This window comes from Ovis canadensis, chromosome 3 (genome assembly GCF_042477335.2).
Source record: "Ovis canadensis isolate MfBH-ARS-UI-01 breed Bighorn chromosome 3, ARS-UI_OviCan_v2, whole genome shotgun sequence".
Taxonomy (NCBI): domain Eukaryota; kingdom Metazoa; phylum Chordata; class Mammalia; order Artiodactyla; family Bovidae; genus Ovis; species Ovis canadensis.
In genome coordinates, this window is record NC_091247.1 from 124329266 (window position 1) to 124337767 (window position 8502).

An 8502-nucleotide genomic window follows, 5' to 3' on the forward strand; every position below is an offset into this window, starting at 1 on the left:
TGGTAGTTTTGTTCCTAGTTGTTGTTTTGTTTGTTTGTTTTGCAGTGGCACCCCACTCCAGTACTCTTGCCTGGAAAATCCCGTGGATGGAGGAGCCTGGTGGGCTGCAGTCCATGGGGTCACTGAGAGTTGGACACGACTGAACGACTTCACTTTCACTTTTCACTTTCGTGCATTGGAGAAGGAAATGGCACCCCACTCCAGTGTTCTTGCCTGGAGAATCCCAGGGATGGTGGGGCCTGGTGGGCTGCCGTCTATGGGGTCGCACAGAGTTGGACACGACTGAAGCGACTTAGCAGCAGCCATATGGGTGAAGGGGAGGGTGGGACAAATTGAGAGAGTGGCATTGACATATGCTACTACCTTGTGTAAAAGGCTACTACCGTGGCATATACACGACCATGTGTAAAACAGAAGCCGGGGGAGGCTGCTGCATGTTCATAGGGAGCCAAACCCAGTGCCCTGTGACGACCTAGAGGGGTGGCATGGGGTGGGTTCAGGAGGGAGGGGACATATGTCTGCTTGTGGCTGATTCACATTGTCGTATGACAGCAGCCAACAAAATATTGTAATGCAATTATCCTCCAATTGAAAATATATTTTTTTTTAGAAAGGAAAAAAAAGTCTTTAAGGTTGTGTGCCCTCGGCTAGGACTATAGACTGACTGTTAGATAATATTCATGAGACCTTAGATATTTCTGGCACCTCCTTGTAAAGTGAAGGAAACTGTATCTCTCTTAGGCTGTAACAATGAAGGGAAAATTGGTACAGACCTCAGTATAATCAGAACTCAATATATAGTTTTATTATTTTAATTTAAAAAACCAAAACCTTGCTTTTTCTGTTTTAGATGCAGAGCCTATGGCATGCATTTACATTTTTATAAAGAATTAGATTTTCTTTTACTTTGAGAAGTGGATGTTTTTAATTATTGAGAATGATTTTGAAAAGAAAAATCTGATCCACTTCAGCTTCACTGTATTTACTCTAGGTCATTTTGACCCAGAGGTTGATTAATATGCTTATGCATGTGAATTAATATGCTTATGCATGTAAATTAATATTTCAGGCTCTTATGTGAAATCGTAGGCTTTCAGAGTCAAAAGAAGCTTCCAAAAATGTAAGTAATATCATAAATCTAACCCCAAATTATATGTATTTATGCATTGATGCCTTATGAAAATACCTAGAAAATTTCATTGTACAGTACATGTTTAATCACACTTATTCCTCTTTCTCTCCTCTCATCCTCTGATTTCTTCTTTCTAACTTTCTACAAAGGATCAGAGGAAGAAGAAATACTGTTAACTTCTTTAGAAATGTAAACAGTTTCAAGTAGTATTACTTAAATACTCCATAGACCAGATTCCAGCAAAAACTGAGTCTCAGAAGTACTTCACTGGTAGTAAAGTGACCACTACCCCTGATCTGGAACACCTATGCTACTGCTAAATTTACAGAAGACCAAATCAGCCACTCCACCCCATCCTTTCCGTTCACCACCATGGCAGAGACAGAGTTGTGGATTTTCTTCTTAAAGCTCACATCCAGATAGATGTAAATGATTAGCATACAAATAATTCCAAAGCAAATATATGATTTCCATAGAAATTTTATTTGAAAAGAGAACTCTTAAGCATTTGCCTTCCAGGGTAATAAATCTTTGAACTTACCGAATCTCTTAGCCAGAATGCATTAAAGGAATTTTTGTTTCATTTTCATATATATTACTCTCGCAGTGTGTAGTACTGGAAATGAAATATGGGTTCCTGCCAAGGGTTGCAGGGAAGGGGATTGTAAGGGGGCACAGACAGGTAGGAAGACAAGGAAGTGTTTCAGGTCAGGGTGGCATGGAGTAGAGAAAGGGCAAGAATACATTGTTTTCCAGAAAGAGATATCTACTCCCTGTACAAGGCTTTCTTCTGAACCAGAAACTGGCAAAAAAAGATAAATAGAAGAGAATATATATAATTTAGGATTTGAGTAATCAGTAGTCACCCTAAAGTTCAGAAATGCCAAAGCTGTTCAAAGTCAAAGTTAAAAGGTATTATATATTCCATGAAAGTAGCTGTGAAGATGATTTAGAAAATTGGGCAAATTATAGAGTTTATGCCTCCTCATTTATTTGCACTGCTATTTATTCCATTCCAAGGCCAAATTATATTCCTTCTCACATCAGCTCATTGATGTCTAGACTTTCAAATAAGTGCTGGCTTCAAAACCCCAAAGTTTAGCTTTTGATTCTCTAAGAGCTAAACTATCAGAGACTGCCTTGAGTAGCATGCATTCTTAACATTTCCTCTGATGTGTTTGATTTTCCTTTCACTCAGTGACTGAATATCCTCTGAGATGGAAATGAAGTAGATATGATGTCTTTTTTTGCAGGACTAACTATGAATGTTGTTCTCTTATATTTAGTTGTTTTGATCCCTAATAATTGCATTAAATATGTCCAGGTTATAGAGAATTCATAAAGAATACAGGATATAGGAAGCTTCAATAGGAAAAATAGACTTTTAAAAGTCCAGAATATTTCTGGTTCATCTATTTTTTTGTTTAGATCAGATTACAGAGATAAGATTTAGAATCACACAAATATTAGAACCTAGATAAAACTCTTGAGACTTGACCTTAAATCCTTTCACCTCTTGCAAACATAAACTCAATTTCATAAAGGGTCAGATTGAATTTGTAAACAGAAAATATTTCTGGAAAGCCAAAGGTGAACAGCTTTTGGGAAAGTAAGGTCTCTCTAAGACCCCGCCACACTTCCCTCAGTGTTTGTAATTCTCATATGAGCTTATGTTTCTTTCTTCTTCTTTACCTTCCCACTGTACCTTCTTCCAAGCCAGAGTTTTGTGCCAGCTTGCTAGAGAGGAGGTTTGTGTTAGCGGACAAAAAGCAAATGTTGCTTACAGATAATCTGTTTTCTGAGCTTTGGAAACATATCAGAGGAAGAGTTGGCAAGAGCGTATTTGGTATAGAATGAGGAGGAGGAAGAGAGAAAAGACAAATAAGAGAGAGGGTGGAAGTAATATCTGGAGCAAACAAGGCCTTAGTGGAGGATGCTTGAAAAGCAGACTTACAGGAGCTGGACCCTGGCCTCAGGTCAGCCAGCATCAGCAAAGCCACCAGCACTGGAGCCACAGAGCTACCTGCCTGGAAAGGACCAAGGGCATCTGGATGGTGGTGCCTCGTTCACTAATGTGTCTTTAGTGCCTGGAACAATGCCTGTCCATTAGCAAGTTTTCAGTATTTGTTGAATGAATGAAATCAATGGAAAACTTTGAACTGAAGTGCCCTCTTTCATTTCTGAGGCATTATATAAGTTTCTTGAATTTTTGTGGGATTCTGAGAAATGACAACTCCGCCACCTCCTCCCCACAACAATAGTGTTTTATACTGACTTTCTGCTGTTCTGGCAGGATGGAAGATCAGAGTGAGATTTAATTTGATTTCTTTCACAACTACAGTTTAGGAGTGGAATGCATATCCATACAAAAATGTGGCTGTGATTGCTTCCATATCTTGGCTATTGTAAATAGTGCTGCAATAAATATTGGGGTGCATATATCTTTTCAAATTATGGTTTCCTGAAGATATATGCCCAGGAATGGGATTGCAGGATCATATGTAGCTCTATTTTTAGTTTTTTTAAGGAACCTCCATACTGTCATCCATGATGGCTGCACTAGTTTACATTCCTGCCAAGAGTATGACAGAGTTCCCTTTTCTCCACATCTTCTCCAGTATTCATTATTTGTAGACTTTTTGATGGTGGTCATTCTGAAATAATGTCATTTCAGCAACACAGATGGACCTGGAGATTATCATGCAAGTAAAGTAAGCCAGACAGAGGAAAACAAGTATCATATGGTATCACTTATATGTGAAGCTTTAAAAAATGATAAAATGAACTTGTTTATTAATACAAAATGCTAATAGACCCACAGATGTAAAAAACAAAGTTACTGTTACCAAAGGAGAAAATAGGGAGTTGGGGTTTAGGATAGGAGGTTGGGGTTTAACATATACTCTCTACTAAATGTAAAATAGATAACCAACAAGCACCTACTGTATGGCACAAGGAACTATACTCAAAATTTTGTAATAACATGTAAGGGAAAAAAATCTGAAAAATAATATATGTGTGTGTATATATCCTGTATACCTGAAACTAACACAACATTGTAAATCAACTATAATGCAATTTAAAACAAAGAAAAACTATATCCATGGAATACACTAAAATTCTACCTAATATCCAGGAAGGTAATAGAAGCAAAGGCAGGGAGAGTCTTCAGAGCCCCTTGATTGCCCTGGGAGGGCAGCTCCAGAATTTTCACTTACATGATATTTCTAAGTCTTAGAATTGGTCATCTAGTTTGAGAAAGAGGTGAGATGAATTGTGAATCTGCATTTGCATAGAATTTCTCAAACAATTAAGTAAACATCCATGTTGCATGTGAAAAGCATAGAAAAGGGTTTGCTGGAAATGAGAAAACGAGACTAGAGTTCTCCCAAGCTACCTTCAGAGACGTATGCTTTGTCATATGTCATGGAAAGGTGTACACACTTTCTCAAACACACAACCGCACTTGCACACTCATGTACATACAATGGAGTATCAGCACCTCTATCTTGAATGTTGTTATTCTGCTTTATTAATATAGCTCTGCTGAATCAAACTAAGATAAAAACAATGTAAATTAAACTTACTTTAAAGATGTTTACTAGGCCCCAGCTATGGTGGGTGGGGCTATAAATAGAATCCATAGTTCAGTTCAGTTCCATCACTCAGTCATGTCTGACTCTTTGTGACCCAATGGACGGTAGCACGCCAGGCTTCCCTGTCCATCACCAACTCCTAGAACTTGCTCAAACTCATGTCCATCAAGTCAGTGATGCCATCAAACCATCTCATCCTCTGTCATCCCCTTCTCCTCCTGCCTTCAATCTTTCCCAGGATCAGGGTCTTTTCCAATGAGTCAGTTCTTCACATCAGGTGGCCAAAGTATTGGAGTTTCAGCTTCAGCATCAATCCTTCCAAAAAATATTTAGGACTGATTTCCTTTAGGATTGACTGGTTGGATCTCCTTGCAGTCCAAAAGACTCTCAAGAGTCTTCCCCAACACCACAGTTCAAAAGCATCAATTCTTCGGTGCTCAGCTTTCTTTAGGTTCCAACTCTCACATCCATACATGACTACTGGAAAAACCATAGCTTTGACTAGACGGACCTTTGTTGGCAAATAGAATCCATAAAATATATACAAATGATCATTTCTCAAGTATTTGAAATATTTTGTTCTATTTATATTTTATAAATCTCTCTGCACTTTCAAAATATTTTTGATAGGTAGCTCAAATCATCATCTTAATTTTGACCACCAATTCTCCACCCAGAATAAATAAATGAGTTTCCATTAATTTAATGTTAAAATTAATACTCAGAATAGTAAATGAAGGACTGGGAGTCACTGAGTCTTGAGCCAAATGTGGTTATCTTCAACTTCTACTATATGTCAAATGTTAAATATTTATTGGAACGCATGCTTCTGAATATTCCATTCATATTAAGAAATCCACACATTAACACACATGAATACTAGTCACCCTCAAAGCCACTCAAAGAATTTATGTTGTGCTGTTAGGTAATCTTTCTTAAAATTATAATTTCCAAATAACATAGAGTAACACCAGATACAGAAAACAAAGCTTACTGCATCACAGTCTTACAACCTTAGTAGAACTGTGGCTCTCTCTCCTATTACGTAGTAGTTATAAGATGATAATTTAATGGTTTACAAGGACACACGCAATAGATAGACAGATACATTATGTATTGTTTGGTTAAAAGGCTAGAGGAAACCCAGTCTAGAATGTGTAACTGTTATTTATAAAGAACAGTAACAAAAATTCAAGAGGAACAAGTACTAGTCTATGGAGACTTTAAAAGTAGCCAAATTTAGACACTTTCTAGTACATACATTTTGTTTCCATAAAAGGAAATCTGGAAACACATAAAAATAGGAAGAAAAAGAGAACGAAGAAGGATGTCCATAGGCCTACTAACCTAAATATATCCGGTGTTAATAGTTTGATTAATTTCCTTTGCCTTTATATATCTTCTAACATATATTTGTACTTTGTTATATCTTTTAAATTTTTCAATGATATTATAAGCACTTTCACATTATTTATGCTTTTCATCACATTTTAAGGGTTTGATCTCTGGGTTGGGAATATACCCTGGAGTAGGAAATGGCTTCCTGCTCCAGTGTTCTTGCCTGGAGCATCCCATGGACAGAGGAGTCTGGCAGGCCACAGTCCACGGGGTTGCAAAAGAATCAGACATGACTGACTGTGCACATAATGTTCTATTTAGTGAATGTATCATAGATTGCACAACTATTAAGTCTTTAGCACCCCATACGCCCATGGAGTTAAATATATGTTTCACGTTAAGACGGCATTCTCTCTTTCTCTCTCTTTCTTTCCCCTCCCTTTCTTCCTCTCTCCTTGTCTCCTGTCTGTGTCTCTCTCCCTCTCTATTAATGAAAACATTTTTGTTCTATTTTTGTTGCCTGCATTTTGTTTTTTTCTCATTTGTAAAATGGAAAAGGAATGATGTATTTCCTTAGACGAGAGCTTAACAAACCACAGTACATAATAGGTATTCTCTAAAGACTGTAGAATAAATAACTGAATGAATTAACAAATTATAACAGGAAATTCCTACTGGGTTTTAATTGTTTGGATTAGGAGATTAGGGAAAGACGAGCATATCAATATACTTCCTTTATTCCCATCTTGACTCCATTCCATCTTCAACCCTGTTCCACGGCTGGTCAGAACCCATCTCTACCTTTTTCTGTATTCACTTTGGATTTTAGATACATCAAAGAGGAACCGTCCAGAGCAGCATACTTGTACTTAGAAATGATGGCGTGAAATGAATATTGTCCAATCCCTTAAAAAATGAGCCATATCCTGTCTCTTCTCTTTCCTCTTATTTGGAATCTAAATTCTATTACTTTCCCACTGCAGGGAACATGCGCAGCTTTCCACTCGTTCTATGCTCCCCAAACTAAGATAGCAAAGGTTTCCCTGATCCTGGCTAAATATCTTTCAGCTAGAGATATTAGACAGGTGATCTGAGTTATTATTCTAAGTTCATAATACGTGTTTCATCACAGTCGCCGCTTTCCCTCTTCTTAAGGTTGTTAAATTATAACTCAGTATCTCCAGCTTTGTATTATGAGTCACATTTATCATAAGCTCTTGTATTTAAAATATGCCATCATCTTCACTATTACTTTATCACTTCTAAGAAATTCATGTGTAGGAATTTGGGCAATCCTTTAAGGTGAATTTCCTCATTAGACTGTGGTTATAAAATGCAATCCATTAACAGAGGCCGCTGTCTTCCAATCATTAAACCGTGATGCCCAAGGCTTTTAGCTTTGCTCATTATTATTTTTTGATTCCTTTGTAAATACTGTTTGCCATTTGAACTGCTTTGCTAATTACTGGGAACCATGTTCCATTTCTGCAGGCTGGTGGAATATACTGTATTCACTGAAACAGAAAGAGGGTAAATTTGACCCTCCGGCATTAGGATAAATTGGTGGGAAGGACAAATTGATGGGCTAATTGCAGCACAGAGACTCTATAGACTGACAGATACTATGCCTTTTCCTCTACATAGACCATGCTTCTGGAGTCTTATCAAGGGAACAGCTCTCACAGATTCATCGAGTGCTTTTAATAACATACATTTAGTATTTCTGATGCTGACCTGCTGAATCAGAATCTCTCTCATGAACACAAGGGTTGAAGAATTATTACTAAAGGATTATAAGCTTACATTTAATCCTAAAGGAAATCAATCCTGAATATTCATTGGAAGGACTGAAGCTGAAGCTCCAATACTTTGGCTACCTGGTATGAGGAGCTGACTCATTAGAAAAGACCCTTATGCTGGGAAAGATTGAAGGCAGGAGAAGAAGGGGACGACACAGGATGAGATAATTGGATGGCAACACCGACTCAATGGACAAGAGTTTGAACAAACGCTGGGAGATGGTGAAGGACAGGGAAGAGGACTGACGTGCTGCAGTCCATGGGGTCACAAAGAGTCGAACGTGACTGAGTGACTGAACAACAAAACAAGCTTACACGTTCTAACTTTTTCAAATAAAATAAGATAAAGCAAAACAAAACACTGTGTTAAAAGTCTGTGGTTTTTCTGCACAACTTTCTGATGAAAACTGTTTGAGGATCACAAACTTATTTTTAGACTCAATTTACCAGTGATTCATTGATGATTTTACCAACCTAGAAGGCAAGTGATTGTACTATTCAACTGGTATAAATATTAATGGAGTTTATGCACATGTGCAGATATTAAAAATATCTTCAAATACCAAGAGAAGGAAAATGCCATACATTTCCTTCTGCTACGTATTTTCATGCTCTATGACCTCAGCTGGGATCTCAC

General features: G+C 37.6%; 1 protein-coding gene across 2 annotated transcripts in view; it reads left to right on the forward strand.

The window, feature by feature from the left end:
* The window catches only part of METTL25 (methyltransferase like 25), a 250623-nt gene extending 242399 nt beyond the window's left edge, over nt 1–8224 (forward strand). Inside the window, exons 13-14 of one of the 2 annotated variants that reach the window (XR_011255835.1) lie at nt 46–1120; nt 7711–8224. The gene's annotated coding sequence lies outside the window, so the exon portion shown is untranslated. Of the gene's footprint in view, nt 1–45; nt 1121–7710 lie in introns of those variants that run through there. The other variant, XM_069584143.1, reaches the window with a different exon arrangement.
* The last annotated feature ends 278 nt before the right edge of the window (nt 8225–8502 follow it).